At 29.8% G+C, this 15668-nt stretch overlaps 1 protein-coding gene across 2 annotated transcripts in view; it reads left to right on the forward strand.

Annotated features, from left to right (window-relative positions):
• The window catches only part of LOC113378001 (beta-arrestin-1), a gene marked incomplete at its 3' end in the record, with an annotated part of 290018 nt that overhangs the window by 120802 nt on the left and 153548 nt on the right, over positions 1–15668 (forward strand). Inside the window, 1 exon segment of one of the 2 annotated variants that reach the window (XM_026618488.1) lies at positions 9114–9177. 2 annotated transcript variants of the gene reach the window in all.

Consider the following 15668-nt stretch of genomic DNA (forward strand, 5'->3'; position numbering starts at 1 on the left):
CAATAAATTTGATGAATTTACAATAGTCGGCCGAAAAGGGACATTGTATACTACAAGGGCATGTTGGAAAAAACAATTCAGTAGTCGTTTTTCCATTCGATATAAAATTCACAATATTTTATTGATAATTATATAATTTTACCTAATTATTTAATTTCAAATGGTTTTGACAGATAATGCTCCATTAAATTTAATAAGATGTATTACATGAATATTATTCATTGTAGTAAGTAATTTTATTATACGCAAAAACATTACTAAACGGCTAGCAAGTGTCATTAGAAACTCAAATTATCAACTTTTCTGAAATGTTTGAAATGACAATTTTTGGATCTCTAGAAATTATGGTAAAACAACCTTTGCCGGGTCAGCTAGTATATTAATATTTTTTTATTGATTTTGAAAGTTTAGTATGTTTCTCTGTACAAGCATGAATGCATAAAATGGTATGAAATCTTTAGATCGTTTTGCATACATTTTACAAAACTAAAATTCTCGAAGCGGTTGGAAGCGTGTTCATCTCGCTCAGTAGTTTTTTTTAATATAAGTTGGGTTTTAGGACAGATAGTGAATAGTTCGAGCCCTCATCTTGTAATTTATGTTGGAGCTTCCGTTTAGATAAATATTTATTATGCCTCAGCATGTGTTCTGCGATGCTGAAATAACAAACACAACGTGATTATTATGTTGCTTTATCTGTCCCGAATTCGATGATCATCGTCGGTATTATGTTTTCAATGTTTATACATTGAAATCAGTAACTCAGCGTTAATTAAGTTCTAATATGTTTGCTGTAACATATTTTGACACGATTATAATCCATTAACTCTGCGATGACATAATCTGCGCTATCTAAGAAATTAATCATGCTTTGATATCCGACAGGCAAATTCAATCTCGCATGTTCTGTAGCGTTAATCTTATTTGTGCTGACTTGAAAATAATCCCGTATTTGAGACACATCGTAACGTGCGATCACATCAAACCCGTCGATCTGATTTTATTCAGGAATAATCAATTAACGACGTGCCTAGATAATAGAATTTTCCAGTAGTTCTGTAACTAACATTGCTCGTATTGCTCGAGTAAGTTGAATGAAAGAAAAAGCAACTTCGATTATGTCTCTTCATATGTAATTTATGTTTATTTGCTTTGTGAAAAATGGTAATTGGTATACACAACATACATATACCAACTACCATCTCCCCGATTCATCCAATATTATACACCAACTTGTGGTAACACAAAGTATTGGTAACACTCTGGTAACCCATTGGCAACACTGTTTTTGTCACAGAGGGGTAAGGAGCAGTTTTTATAATCAGTCTCAATTCAATCATAGTCTAATGGGCCAATTCTGCCGCACAACAGACCAATGTTATGGCAAGGCCATGTTACGCTTCAACTTGCATACATTTTGCTACTCATACTGAATACTGTCAAAATGTCATGTATTTGGTGTTCATTCAGATGTGTTACACATAAACTGCAACGACACTCGTACGTTATGAAGCTGCGTCAGAAAGACCCTATTATCTAACATGGTTTTTTGACATTTGTGCGTTTTCTAGGTTATATCTAAAACGCCTAACTGTATAGCAACCACATAGCATTTTGACAGTTTTCATTAATATATTGTATGAAAAACGCAGCGTAGCATAGCCTTGCCACCACATTCCTTACTTCTCTTTGGCGAGAAAAGTGTTGCTAAAATTATCACTGTCTGTAAATTAGTACTACAGGTATAAGGTTATAGGTATGGATAAATCTGTCATGTTTTTTGGAGAACGGCTGAACCGATTTGAATGCTTTAAAAACATTTTGTTTGCATTGCGCATAGACATTTAGTAGGGGAGACTGGGTACGATTATTCCAGTGACAGTCGTCATAACTTCTAAACTATACTTATTTTGACATAGGGTCCAAAGGGAAAAATATGAGATATGTTTGTTCAAGGAAGTTTCCATTATTGCATTGTATAGGATTTTCAACCATTGCTAACTTGATAGTTAAAATTAGCAAAAAATATAAATTTTTTACACTCTACAAATTAGTCAGTACATTTTACTTACAAGTGGCTTTGAAATTTCGATCTAATTACAGTTTAATTAAATTTTGTTTAAATTAATTTTATATCATCTAAATAATTTTTTGGTTTATTTACTATTTGTTTATGAAACCGGTTTCAGCTTCAAAACTAGTTTTCAATTAGATTTATTTCTTTCATTAACTACAGTGACACGTAGTACCTACTCTCATTAAATCCTATATGTACCTGTGTTGTGATTAAGTAAAATAGTACTTTCTTAGAATCATGAATGACGATGTTGTCATTTTAATGTTGAAATGCAATGAATAATTACCTCACTATTGATTCAATTCTGCGAAAATTGTTATGTTCTGGCTATTATTATATTAAAGCATGGATTAGTATTCTTATTCTCCATAATAGTTATTCTTAACGAAGCATTATTATATTATTATATTCATTCGCAAACTGGGGCTGAAATATAATTTTTTGCATCTTTCATTTCTTTTGTCGCTATTCAGTATAAAGGTGAATTATGTTCTGTGATTTTTTTTCTTTTTATTTTCTTATCTTGATTTTATTACATTTTTAGTCACAACATGTTTTCTCCATTTACGAGCAGTTCATACGATTCAACGATAATGGAGATTTTATTAAATGACTTTATTTTGGATAAAGTTATATATATATATATACTGAAAACCACACGCATTATATCACAACAAATAACACATACCAAACAAACTATCTGACTATGCTCAGTAAACCTCCCAGCTAATTCATCATTGTAGAAATGTGTTTTATTTTTGCTGTTTTTCAAACATATGCCACATGGTTTCTTTAACCCCACACGGGGTTAAATGGGGCGACCAGGCGGTAAACAGGTCCAATGTCTCAATTTAGCCAATGCAAAATATAAATTTTATGTTATATAAGATTATTTATATAGATCTGATATTTCGTCAGATATATTTTTCAATAGACTTTGAATAACAATTTATCTAATTTATCTCTTGAAAATTCGTACGTTAATTACTGAAGAAAATAATAATTACTTAATTACTAAGAAAAATGTGAAATTGAATACAACTTCAAAAACAAAGTCGAATAACATTTTTATTTTTTTATTTTTCTTATACCTTTATTTATTCTTTTGTCAATCAAGACTTAAAAAGTCTTATAATACAAAATTGCTTGCTTAGGTAATAAAGAGAACAATCAAATAAAGTAAACAATATACATAATAAGTAATAATAATTAAGAAACTAAAGGAAAATTATAAAGTGAAGTAAGAAATGAAAGAATAACATAAATCACAAATGGTAACAAGTGATTACCAATAAATATATGAGTGTTATTACGCATTTATAGAATGTGTTGTTTAAATAATATGAATCATTTGCTGATTTTCAATACTTTAATTCGTAATCTTTCTTGGAATGAAACGAAGTAATTATAATGTAAGTAAACATAACAATAACCTTCGAGTAAATAATAATAAATAATAAATAACAATAACCTTTGAAGTGCATAAATGCCGCGTTGCAGTATAATGTAAACAAAATTTATATTTATTATTACAATCTCTATAAAATATCTAATAATTTAATGATATCTGATTTTTGATCGCCAAGTATTTTTTTTCATTGGTATCTTAGTGTTGGTTTTCCGAAACCGCTGGACCTGCCTTCCCCAATATTTAATCTTCGTCAATACAAGTAAAATGTTTTTTAAATCAATCAAGTTGGACGCTCTGTTCTCTCAAAAACTGAATTACCATTTTTGGCACTTTTTGTCCCGTATCTTCGAAATGGCTGGATCTGCCACCTTTGTCAAAAACTAATTCTTATTAATAGGAATCGAATGTTTTTTGAATCATTTAAATCGGTTGATCTGCGCTCTCGAAATCGTCGGCGAAAAATACTGCACATACACTCACATGCATACGCAAATACATACACATATACACACATATACATACAAAAAATTCTAAGGCATACTAAAATGTCTAGTAATCGTAAAAATTTTTATTATTGATTTTTTTGCGATTACTAAAACTCATCTTATAATTAACGTACGAAAAGTTAATTATTAAACTATTAGAATTTTTAATCACTCAATATTATTAATTAAAATCCTGAAGTTATTGAACATACATATTTAGGAAATACGTGAAAAATTTAAAATATTTAAAATCCAAAAAATTATAAAAATGTACATGATTTGTTTCTAACTGAGAATAGCTTTTTCGGGTTTCGAGCTGTAAAATAGCAGCGGAAAATCTCTCACCATATACTTCTTTCACGCACTTACAATTAGTTTGTTAGTTAGTTTCAGGCAGAGCTTATAGTTTCCCTAAATATGAATCTATAATTACTTTGTCTATTTCACAACGAAAAACTTGCAATGAAAATTCATAAACAATACCATAAAAAGTTGAAAAGCTTTTTGTGATCCATTATACTAAAAGTGTATTTATATAATGTATATATTATGTATGTATTCATAGATGCTTTATATATGGGTCGTGTAGTGAAAAACGAAACATGCTATGGCCATTCCCGCGTTGACCTCGTAAATTCACTTTCCTCGATTCGCGTGTTTAGCGAACAAAATGAAAATCATATTTTTATCTTCGCGTTTACGAGCCCCCGCTCGCGGTTATTCTTCCCATCAAACACACGACGCGTATCCTCGTTCCCGATAGTATTTATCCCGGACGAAATAACATCGTATTTTTTTATGCTTCGCTTTTGCGATATAGGGGAGACCTATGTTGATTATTTTAAGGCGTTGGTATAGGCACTAATTTACGATATCTCTCTGCTTCATGATTTCTTACAATTTTGTATGTAATTTTATATAGATAAAAAATTGTATAAACTAGTGGTGTATGCCATCGTGCCCCAAGGCAAATTGCTGGAACTACCCGTATCGTAACGATATGTTCGAGGAATATTGAATGTTTTCAAATAGATTATTGTAAATACTGTTACATTGTCTAATATTTATAAGAATTATATAAACTGAATTACAAAATTAAAATTATTTATCTAAAATATTAAAGTGAGCTTTAGAACTTTAGGCAGAATTAAAATTAGATCTGAAATCTGAATTATTTTTGATATACAACAAAATATTGAATTTTTATTTCCAAGAGCAATTGTTTTGCCAATATAAACAGAAAGTTTTTTGAATCATTCAAATCGGATGCTTAGTTCTCTCAAAAACTGCAATTTTGTGTACATTTAGCTTGGCATCTTCGAAATGGCTGGACCTGCCTTTTTCAAAAACTAATCACCAATTCTCCCTATCATTACGAAATAAATGTTTTTTGGATCATTCAAATCGGATGCTCCGTTCTCTATAAAACTCGATTTTAATTTTCTGCATATTTTGCTCCGTATCTCTGAAACGGCTGGATCTGCCTTTGCCAAAAACTAATCAAATGTTATATTGTTTTTTGAACTTAAATCGGTTGATCCGTACGCTCAAAAACGTGGACGAAAAATTGTATCCATACATACACACACACATCCAATTTTTCTGAGGTATGCCAAAATGTTAGAAATCTTCAAAGGTTTGCCAAAGGTTTTCTGAGGTATGCCAAAACGTAAAGATATAAAAAAAAAAATCAATTTCGATTTTTGGACGATTTGGATTTTGGACTTACCCTACGGAAAGTTAATGAATAAAGTATTTTAGAACAACTTGACAGAATCGTTTTTACTTTTTCAGTACTACAGCTTGAGTAGATTTTAACACCCTTGGCTCGAACTTACATAAAAAAGCGACCTGACATATAAATTCATATTGCTATAGGCGGTCATTAGAATACAATAATTCTCGATATAATTTATTTTCCATTTTGAATTCTAGTTTTTAAACATTTTTAAAGCATCATCAAATTCTTCCAATTAAATTCAAAATTTCAATATTCAAATATAAATGATCCTAAGGACTTATTGAGTGATACGATATATTTTATATTTGCTGTCAAAGAGCTAATATACTGCTATCTTTGATCTACTAAAGTAATGTGTTATTTCACTATATACTATTATATTATGATATTTGCTGATGTTACACCCCGTTCTATATTTTTTGAATGACGCAAATCGTCACCAAACAAAATAAACTTATTGGCTTTACCTAAACTTTCTTAGCATATCTAGAAGTTAATCCTATTCGCACGATTTATATAAACTTTATTATTCAAATAAATTTCATCACATTAAACGTTAATGTAATACCACCCGGATCTATTTATTATGAATTTAGATCTACGTCAGATTGAGATCCAAGACTAAATTGTAGAGTGTGTATATAAAAGGTTATTTCAAGAATTCTAGACTATGCGAAATTCTAGATCATATATCTTACTCCCATAATTATTATGATATTAATGTAATATAATATAATTATATTATAACTTATTTTTCCTGTGTTGTTATTCGAAGATATTTAAAACGTGACACTACTCGCCAAAAAAATCTCAACTCAAAAAAATCTAGAATGAAATTTTTTGCATATTTTTACGTTTCACAGTATTCTGAACGTTTTAGCATGCCTTAGAAAAAAATGATGTATGCATGTGTAGTGTGTGTGTATGCGTGTATGTGTGTTTTTGTGCGTATGCAGGAAGTATGTGTGTATGTTTGGATACAATTTTTACGTTCACGATTTTGGACGCACGAATCAACTGATTTGAATGATTCAAAAAGCATTCGATTCGTATTGACAGGGGGGGCGTGTTGATTAGTTTTGGCAAAGGCAGGTCCAGTTGTTTCAAAGATACGAGGCAGAAAGTGGAAAAATGGTGATTTTGAGAGAACAGAGCGTCCGATTTGAACAATTCAAAAAACATCACTTATATTGACAAAATAAAGAATTAGTTAAATTTTTAGAAGGGCTGGTCCAGCGGTTTCAGAGATACAGAGGAAAAAAATGTTATTTAGCGGTCATATCATTGGACACATGCATATCAAATTATCAGATATTTTAATTATTAGCGGATTTTTTTTCATTTTTTTTATTTCAATAAAACACATAATATCTAAGAAGGTGCTATAGCAGGATAGCGATCTTTCTCACGCTGTCGAATAAATATACCTGTAAATTAGCTGAATGTACTGTGTGTATAGCTTGCTAAGTACAATAAAACGAATAAAAAGATTCACAATATTTAATCCGTTATTCTGCAAAGCGGCGCTATCGCGTTTCGATATGTCGATCGAATTTTAGTGCGAGTTTATTGAAAAATATGGTTAGTTTTTAAATAAGACAGGGTCCGGAGGTTTCAAAATTTTCAAAAAAAATCAAAATTTTCAAAGAAAAAATAATCTTCAAAAAAGTTGTTCTGTTCACAGTACGAAGAGTTCTATCAATTTGCCTTAAATCACGATGCCATCCACCACTATTTTTCTTAAAATTAAATATGCGCTTTTTTAAATGATAGCGATGTACAATACATATTGTCTAGGATGTCAAATCACAAATAAGTATTGTCACACTATAGGATGGTATGTTTTTGTAGAATGTCTGGTATATTTTTCTTCTAGATTCTTTATATTGTTGAAATAAAAGTTAATCAAACATTTTCGTTTTCCCCTAAGGACGATATTACCTTGTAAACCCACGTAATTATCTATTTTATGACATTAATTTTCGGAATGTGCTATTAACACGAGAACATATGCCAAATACCTGCGTTCCGCTACGGGATCTCACTAATGGCTCTTGCTTATTGGCTACGAGCGAGCGTACGAAACATCTACGGCGACTGCTACGGCTACGGCTACGGCCTTCGTTGCTAAAAGGGAAAAATCTAAGCTTTCGGGTGCAACTATAGCGCATTAAGAAAATTGTGGCGAGATATGTGAAAAAACGCATTAAACGAAGAAGTTAGCTAGTAGTACGTAGACCGTAGTACATGCTCATTGTGATGATGGTACTTAGCATTTATGACATAAGATGTTCTGTTAAAATCTATTTTATTGCGTTTCTTTTCTAATGCTTTTACTAAAATTATATTCTATCTCTATCCTATGAAACTTTGTTTCTATATTCTTGAAACTATATTTCTAGGAAAAAGCGGCAAAAGTTTTTGTCGGTAAAATCTTAATTAAATTTTACTATATATAGGGTAGGGTGTGGGACACAAAGGTCTAATTTGACTTTGAGCAATTATATTGTGAAAACCAAAGTATATCACAAAAAATAACACATATCGAACATACAACTATCTGACTATGTTCAGTAAAACTCCCAGCTAATTCATCATTGTCTAAATGTCTTTTTTTGTTTTTCAAAAATTTGTAACCTGGTCCTTTTTACCCCATGAGCGGGGTAAATTGAAACGGCCAGAGGACAAACAGGTCCAATATTTCAATTTAAAGGGATTTTGCAAAATAATTGCTACATTATTTAACCAATGCCAACTATAAATTTCTTGTTAGTTTTACAGAGATACCACTGTTAATAATCTTGATCTGGTTGTCAAAAATATTCATCAGCAGAGGTGGAATAACTATTTATTGAGTTTGCCTCTTATAAAACTTTTTTTTTTCGCCAAAATTTACTTTTTTATTCACTCTATTTTGTTTTTTACACCTTTGCTTTTTAAAGGTTCAATTGGTTCTTTTTACCTAACCCACGTGTGAGCTTTTATACACGTTATATAAAAAACTCTTGAATCTAAAATGAACATCAAATATAATTATGGCATCAAATAACAGTGATATCATTTATAGAGTTCAATATTCATACTTCGCGTTAAATATCAAAGTATATATGAAGAAATTGAAAACATCTAAACTAATTATAATTTTCATTGTTTTTGATCATTTTATCAATAACTAATTTAATTGAATTACCGATTTAATTAGCAATGTCAATGGATAATATAAGAACTTTTAATTTAACATTATTTTGATTCAATTTGTTATTACAGTGACTCAAATAATTGCGGGTGATGATAAATCGTTCATTTTAGCATTCGTATTAGTTATTGCATTATTATATATCATATATGAAGTGTATAATATTGTAGATATTTTTTAAATTAGGTTTATTTTTTTTTCAGATCATTTATAAAACCGACAATAAAGTTTGGATTAATTTCTTCAGATTGTGAACTTTTCAAATTGGTATGTAGACACAATTTTTACATCGAATTATTGTTTCAAACTGTTTAGCATTGTTTATATTACAAGAATGTCGTACTCTGTGAGAATTTTTGTTAAGGAAAGATTCCATACGCATAATAAACTCCGTCTTATAGGCACTCTTTCAGCTAATCAAACACATTAATTCACTAGTAAAATAATTACGACTTTTTTCATTTTGTGTTGCGGAAAATGCGTCGAACTAATATAAATGTTTACATTTGTCGCTCTTCTAACTATATTTGTTTACTTCGCTTTTCTTTTAACTTGGATATGTTGTTTTAGAACATGTTTTTAAATTGTTTTGAGTCTAGCATCTGCTACATTTACATGTCTTGTTTAGATTAACTCGTAAAGGATTTTTTTTACGTTTTTTTAAACTTAGTAGGTCACTTGCCATTTTTAATTTACGACGGTACGTTGAATATTATTTTATTTCTAAAGGTAATAAGGCCGATCTGCCTTGAGGCAAATTGCAGAAACTTCCCGATATGTGTAATAATTGACATAATCAATTAAAATTGAGACTTAGATATTTAGATAAAATTTTCAACCGCTTTTTTCGAATATTAAGTTTTTGCTAACTTAAATCTCAACATTGCGATTTCTAATTGATATCTTCCAAGAACATTTATAATATTTGTAATTATATTAAATACATTGCACAAACACGTGCTTGTATTTCCTAAAATTGAAGTCTTTTATCCCAAATTTTGATGAATTTATATAATTTAATCAATTTTTGTAGGACTGTTTAGTGCATAACTTTATAGCCATGGTGAATTTTCTTACAAAAAGCCAAAATATTTTGTTTAAATATTGAGCATCTTTTTTAAGAAAATTTGTAATTTAATCGTGTAAATTTATGTTAACATTTTTTACACAATCTTAGACCCTTTGTAGATTGCTTGCTAGGTGACACAGGTACAAAGAATCTAATTAGATAATTATTACTTGACTTCTGTGAACAATGAATAAATCGATAAACTTGAGATTGCATTACTGTCACAAAACATGGCTTGGCTTTTAAATTTGTGAAATCGGTTCAGTCGTTTTTAAGGAAATATCGCCGAAAGGTCAAAAATCGGCTCACACGTCACACACGTCACACACACCCATATTTTTTCCAAATTTGGTTTCATTTGATTCTTGTAACGTAAACATCAAATTAGCAAATTGGACCTGCTTTTTTGCGGATATTTTATTTTGCTTATAGATATTTTATTTATCATTTTGAATAAATATTAAATGCTCTTAACTTAAAGTTCGGAAATAATTCAACTTTTCTAATCATATGAAATCGAAAGCATAACTCGTTTCTGACATCGTTCAATTTTTTCAAGGTATCAGCTGGAGTATAAATACTTTTTCTGAAGACTTACTTTAAGACGAGGCTGGTAGTTGTACTATTGTTGTGTTTCCTAAAAATATGAAAGAAAATCATTCTATTTCTATTGATTTAAGGAGCGATTCAACATCACATTATAGAAAATCTTGTGTTATGCTAATATTCAAAATCTTTGATCTGCGAATGAGCACCAGATTTAAATACAAAATCAAATGGAAATAGAACTTTGCATCAATTCTTGAAATTTTTTATCGACTTTGTATTTATTCTATATTTGTGAACTTACATTATATATTTACATGTATTTTGGACCATGTATGTATGTATTTAGAGTTTTAGTTTCTTTTGCTGATACCATTGTGTTTTTATTAGTATAAGTAAATGCCGTTTTTTTTTGCAAATTCGATCAACATCAAATTAGTTGATATTGCTTTTTCAAGTTTTAATAGTATTCATAGTTCATAGTTCAGACTATTAATATAAAATACAAACAGTTTTCTTTTTTTTGAAAAACAAAATACAAATTAGTATGGAGAAGATAGTTTGCGATCCGATATATAGAAGAATAAATTATAGTAAATCAATTTGTGAATCTTCGAAGACACAAAATTTAGTACCTTTAATGAAAACTAACGAATCAAATTCATTCTATACAATTGCAATTATTGTAATCAGCATGGTTAGATCAGCGTGCAATTGTCTTATATTATCGATTTTATGTTTTTTATCAATATGTAATTTTATTGCATATAATTACATTTTGCAGTCCTACAAAATCGATTGTATGATGCTGTGAATGCAAATGCAAATTTTTAACGAGCTTCGTAATTGCGCATCATTCAAAGTTAAATGATTGAACTCGCGTGAAATTGGATTTCATGTATATATATTATATATATATATATATATATATATATATATTTATGTTAATTTGGAAATATGAACAAACAACACTCTTTTTGCACTAATTTATTAAATAATAATTTTCACAAACGTTTCGAGACTAGGTTTGTCTCATCATCAGTGTGTTATTTAATAAATTAGTGCAAAAAGAGTGTTGTTTGATCATATTTCCAAATTAATATCTATTATCCACTCAGAATACATTTGTAATATATATATATATATATATATATATATATATATATATATATATATATATAAATATATAGTTTTAGTGCGATGTATTTTATTTTGATTAATTGAAATATCATTTTCTATTATTATTTTTCATTGCCTAATTTTAACTGTTATTCCTTTTATTTATGACGAAACATATTTTGCGCTTTATATATTTTATCTATTATTATTAACTAAATTTCGTTGTTTTATTAACTTCCCGTAGGGCAAGTTATAGTAATCGCAAAAAAATCGAAAATGAAAATTTTTATATATGTTTACGTTTCAGAGGTTTCTGAACATTTTGGCATACCTTAGAAAAAATGGATGTATGTATGTGTGTGTGTGTGTGTGTGTGTGTATGTGTGTGTGTATGTATGTACGTGTGTGTATGTATGTGCGGATACAAATTTTCGTCGACGATTTCGGGAACACGGATCAACGGATTTGAATAATTCAAAAAACATTCGATTCGTATTGATAAGGAGACGTGCTGATTAGTTTTTGGCGAAGGCAGGTCTAGCCGTTCCGAAGATACGGGGCAAAAAGTGCCGAAAACGGTAACTCAGTTTTTAAGAGAACGGAGCGTCCGATTTGAATAATTCAAAAAACATTTTACTTGTATTGACAAGATGAATAATTGATCAAATTTTCATGAAGGCAGGTCTAGCGGTTTTGGAGATCTAATGAAAAAAGTAAAAAAAAATGCTATTCGGCGGTTAAAAATGATCATTAGACATATGCACATCAAATTATCAGATATTTTATAGAGATTTTAACAATAAGTATAATTTTTTTTTACATTTCTATGAGTTCCGTACCAATGCTTATGCGTTAGACAGCGGCGCGGCACTTGCGCGCTTTGACATTTCGTCTCTATGCAGATCAAGCAGTACGATTGCTTTGAAAAAAAGTTCAGAATTTCCAAAATATGTCAAAATGAAGAAAACATTTTTTTTTTCAAAAAAATTTTGTTTTGAAAAAAAAAATTTTCTTTCAAAAAAATTTTTTTTTTTTTTTTCAAAAAAAATTTTTTTTTCGAAAAAAAGTAATTTTTTGTCAAATTTATAGTTTCTCAAAAATCCAATTTTTTCGAAGTAATTTTTTTTCAAAAATGTTAATCGTTTTAAAAAAAATAATAATTTTTGGTACGGGAAGTTTCAGCAATTTGCCTTAAGGCACGATGCCCTAATTGCCTTAAGACAGAATTCCACTTACAGCTAGTTATTGAAATAATTTGTGTTATAGTAGCTTTAGTTATGAAATTATCAATACGATATTACATATTCACTCTACATAGCCGGTTGGCGTTTCTATAAAAAAATAAATAAATAAACAATTAAATACGTAATCATTTTTGTCATAAGTAATATCTTATACCTATTGAAGTAATGACTGGTTAAGTGATGGTTCATATCGACATATTTTCTTCATGAATATTAAAAGTTTTTTTTTGTCTTGAAGTGTATTTATACTTTTTTCTCCATAACAAAAATAGAATTTGACGAAAATGCTGCTTAGCTTCTCTTAGTTACATAAAAATACTTAACTGGATTACCATCAAATAAAAATACTTAAATGGATCGCGTAAATAAATGTTAAATAGTGTTTTTGTTACTTGGCTTTGTATTCTTGTAGGGTAGGTTATGGTAATCGCAAAAATGTCGAAAATATAAATTTTTGCATATCTTTACGTTTTTAAACATATTTTTTTTGAATATGTTGGCAATTGAATAATAAAGAAAGAAAAAAAAATGTGTGTGCGACGGAGTGTGTGTGTAGTATTTGCGGATACGAACTTTCGCCGACGATTTAGGCTTTAGGGAGTACGCATCAACCGATTTGAATGATTTAAAAAACATTCGATTTGTATTGACCGCGAGTCATGCTGCTTAGCAAAAGCAGGTACAGCCAATTTGGAGTTCATGCGCAAAAGTGCAAAAAGGGCTATTCGATTTTACATTTTACTTCTTTGAGATTTTTTAATGCGAAATTTAATAAAACAACAGAATCATTGAAAAAAAGCTTATGAATGTAATATAATAATATATAACAAAACATATTTAAAAAAAAAAAACTTTGTGAAATCTTCTCACGCAGTCAAATAATATATATATATATATATATATATATATATATATATATCTGTAATAATATATAGCTGAATGTACTGTGTACAGTTTGCTATGAAAAATAAACAAACAAAAAATCTTTTGTTTTCTTGTATTGAATTTTTCTTTCCCTTTCCCTTAGTTAAGAAGTAAAATAATACATGTCACCTAAAACAAAACTAATTGCTGGTAATTAACTGCTAATGTTGAACTCACAGCAAAATAACAAACAATGTAATCTATCTGTATTCAAGTAAGAGTTATTATTAAAAGAAATCGAACGAAAGAACTTACATTTGAGTCTTTAAAAGTAATTAGGTCTACACATCTTGTTAATGTAGGACGCCGATTGAAAGCAATAATGGGAACTTGTTCAAACAAACATACTTTATCTTTTTCGCTTTGGACCCTATTTCAAAATAATATGGTTTGTAAGTTATGACGACTGTCACTACCGTGACTTGGCAGTCTGTTCTACATGAAAATAAAAAAAATGTTTTTCATCATTTTTATTGCATGTTGATAAAGTTAACAGTAAATGAGACAAGAAGTTGTTCAACAAATTTAATAAAATAGGAAGCATGGTGTAGACTGTAGACTGTAGAGTATATTGTGATTATATTTTAATAGTAGGCAGGAAAAATGCAACTTTTACTAAATTCAATGTTGGCATGGAATTCGAAGTAAAAATGTATTAATTTTATTATTGTGTGGTTTACTAGAATTAAACGTAGTGATAAAGTTATTGCCTAATTTATTACTGATTGTAATAACCAAATTTTCACAGTTTATTACAAATGATTAATTTGAATCTGTAATGTAACTATTATATAATATGTAATAAAACTTGTGATTTGTATTATTCTATCATTTCCGCGTTTCGAATTATGCTAACAATTCTCGTTGAATTGAATTCGTACCGTGCGCGTCCGTCTGCGTACGTCCGTTTGTTGCGGAGTGATAGAAGCACTTGATTTTCGCTTTACGGACCATTGTAACTCGTTTACGGGCACTCGCCAGCCATAGAGCATTCTACCGCCAGTGCTGTCCTTTAATCAACTTATCTTATCTAATCCGTTTCCTGTATGTACACTGTATAACAAAAGCCATTATAAAATTCTATATACGAGGTGTGTTCAAAAAGTACCCGGAATTACTAATAATTAAATTTCGCGGGTCTGGAGTGTCTGATTGTCAAAATTTTTTTTTTATTGTGTTGGTATACATGCCCCTAAAGTATGATGAAATTTTCAGCTATATTCACTGTTTACTTTGTCTGTGGTAGTCGCTAAGGTTCGACGTGTTTTTCTGAGCTCGGCGATTTTTACAATGGAAGAATTGAAAAGTCAAAGAATTTGTATTAAATTTTGCGTAAAAAATGAAATAAAGTGTTGCAAAGTGCAAAAATTCACCAGATATGGCTCCGTGTGACTTTTTCCTATTCCCAAAGTTGAAGAGACCCATGAAAGGACGGCGGTTTTCCTCGATTGAAGAAAATCGCTGAGAGTGCTCAAGGACATATCAAAAAGTGAATATCAAGGGTGCTTCAAAAATTGGAAAAAACGCTGGCATAAGTGTATTATATCTGGGGGGGACTACTTTGAAGGGGACCACATTAATGTAGACGAATAAATATTTTTTTGAAAAAACGAAAATTCCGGGTACTTTTTGAACAGACCTCGTATAGTTAATTTGTCCACAAAATTGACACCAGAGCACCTAGCAACGCTAGTAGGTTACCAACTGGCGGGTGGAATTCAATTTATAAGAGTACTCTATCCGACGTTCGTGATTTGTTGTAATTACTACACTTAATGCACCTGAAGGGAACTTGTCTCTTAATTGTTCTGTTATCTTGTTTACAGAGTTTTTGTTCTTTTCCATGCGTATCGCAA

This window comes from Ctenocephalides felis, unplaced genomic scaffold, assembly GCF_003426905.1.
Source record: "Ctenocephalides felis isolate EL2017-DRISC unplaced genomic scaffold, ASM342690v1 CF-g0.4_SCAFFOLD_01886, whole genome shotgun sequence".
NCBI lineage: Eukaryota > Metazoa > Arthropoda > Insecta > Siphonaptera > Pulicidae > Ctenocephalides > Ctenocephalides felis.